Source organism: Myotis brandtii, unplaced genomic scaffold (assembly GCF_000412655.1).
Source record: "Myotis brandtii unplaced genomic scaffold, ASM41265v1 scaffold1032, whole genome shotgun sequence".
Classification (NCBI taxonomy): Eukaryota; Metazoa; Chordata; class Mammalia; order Chiroptera; family Vespertilionidae; genus Myotis; species Myotis brandtii.
The window spans coordinates 356,964-359,274 of record NW_005353467.1 but is presented as its reverse complement, the minus strand read 5'-3'; the positions used below and the strand labels follow the sequence as shown (position 1 = coordinate 359,274).

Here is a 2,311-nt window from a genome sequence, read left to right as displayed (position 1 = left end):
GACAGAAGCATGCACGCACAGGATTAGAGGCGCCGCACACTGTCCTCCAAGGCAGGCAGCCACGTTCTCACCCGGGAGGTGCAGGAGGGAGAGCATCGGGGGGCATGGGTGCCAGTTTCGGTCCTGCTTCTGCAAGGAGCTCTCCGCAGGAGCTGCCCTGGGCCACGAGTCCCCGCTGCGCAGGCGGGATCTAGAGGCTCCGTAGGCCAGGGTGTGAGGGCTGTGCGGGGAGGCCGCAGCCCTCACGGTGATGCTGTGCCCTGTGTGCAGGATGGAGAACCTCTTCGTCAACCGCTTCATGCACATGTTCCAGTCGTCCTGGAGTGACTTCGCCGACTTCGAAAAAATCTTCGTCAAGATCAGCAACACTATTTCTGGTGAGTGTGCCTGTGGGGCTCTCATGGTGCTGGGGAGACTGCCTGGCAACGGGAAGGGCCGCCCGCCCTGCTCCAGCGAGGCTGGCCTGCCAGGCCCGGCTGCCCAGGCCTCCCCTCGCCCAGGCCGCCACCTGCACTGGGCAATGTTCCCTGGCGCTGCACCTTCCGTATTCCCACCAACAGTGCGCGAGCTTCCAGTCTCCACATCCTCACTGTTGCCTTTCGTTTAGCTTCGTTTTGTGTAAGACATCTGACAGGTGGGAGGTGGTTTTGACTCCCTGATGGGCCCAATCACTGAGCATTTCTTCACACACCTGCGAGCCATTTGTAGGTCTTCTTTGGAAGAATGTCTGTTCGAGTCCTTTGCCCATTTTTTAATTGAGCTATTAGTTTCCTTTTGTTGAGTTGTAGGAGTTCCTTATGTATCTTGTACGTTAACCCCTCATCAGATATATATATGCTTTGCAAACACTTCCTCCCATTCTGTAGCCTGCCTTACACGCTGCTGTTTCCCTGCGGTGCAGTTTTCAGGTTAATGCAATCCCATTATCCTACTTTTATTTTTGTTCTTGAGAAAAGGGTGCCCAGGAAACTTCTAAGGGCCAGCTCAGGGAGGGCACCGGGCTCGGTGCTGAGCAATACAGACCCGCCTTTTAGCTAAGGCAGCAGGTGCTCGCACAGGTGCGTGTGCATGTAACCTCCTTCAGTGCTGCCCAGAGTGTCACAGGGCCAACCTGGTCTGCAGAAGGGGCAGCTTCCGTGAAATTGAAGGAGGAGTGAGAGCACGCTGGGGGAGCCTTCAGGGTATACTCGCCCCATACGCTCAGGAGCGGAAAGAGCCACGCAGGGTGTTGCAGGGCAAGCCACACGTGCAAAGGCCCTTGCTTGTGTCAGGACGCACAAAAGACCGAGCTCGTGAGGAGGCTGAACACTGGAGGAATAGGCAGCAAGCACTGCCAGAGGGGAGGGACGGGTGCCAGCTTGTTACTCTCAGCCATGCGTGTGTCAGAGAGAGAAACTGAGGCAGAGTGTGTCACCGTGAGCACCGGGCAGACCCCCCACACCTCTGTGCCTTGCGTGGCTCTGTGGGGCAGCCTGGGAAACCCTGCCCTTCCCCTCCACCTTTCCCAGGCCCATCCCAAACCTGCCTCCTCCAGGAGCCCCTAGGATGGCTCAGAGCTCCCTCGGTATTGCCTACAGCCTGCACTTGTAATTTATCAAGCGCCCGTCCTGGGTTATTTTGCTATCCTGTGTAATGAGCACTTCGAGACTGTCCTCCTTAGCACCAGGCACAGAGCCAGGGTTCAGTAGAAAGTAAACAAGGGTTAAACTCAACTGAACAGCTAATCCCTCCAAAATCCAGGAGACTAGGTAGAGCAGCTGCATAGGCAATTTGGCCTCTGCCCCTGGAAGCTTGCACTGAGCATGAATGAAGGCATGAGCGCAGACGGAAGCATGCATGTGTGGACAGAAGCATGCACGCACAGGATTAGAGGCGCCGCACACTGTCCTCCAAGGCAGGCAGCCACGTTCTCACCCGGGAGGTGCAGGAGGGAGAGCATCGGGGGGCATGGGTGCCAGTTTCGGTCCTGCTTCTGCAAGGAGCTCTCCGCAGGAGCTGCCCTGGGCCACGAGTCCCCGCTGCGCAGGCGGGATCTAGAGGCTCCGTAGGCCAGGGTGTGAGGGCTGTGCAGGGAGGCCGCAGCCCTCACGGTGATGCTGTGCCCTGTGTGCAGGATGGAGAACCTCTTCGTCAACCGCTTCATGCACATGTTCCAGTCGTCCTGGAGTGACTTCGCCGACTTTGAAAAAATCTTTGTCAAGATCAGCAACACTATTTCTGGTGAGTGTGCCTGTGGGGCTCTCATGGTGCTGGGGAGACTGCCTGGCAACGGGAAGGGCCGCCTGCCCTGCTCCAGGGAGGCTGGCCTGCC

The 2,311-nt window shown here is 57.9% G+C and overlaps 1 protein-coding gene across 1 annotated transcript in view; it reads left to right on the top strand.

The window, feature by feature from the left end:
* Window positions 1-2,311, top strand: part of ALOX5 (arachidonate 5-lipoxygenase) — a 46,788-nt gene that overhangs the window by 26,927 nt on the left and 17,550 nt on the right. The gene's annotated exons all lie outside the window — the stretch shown is intronic.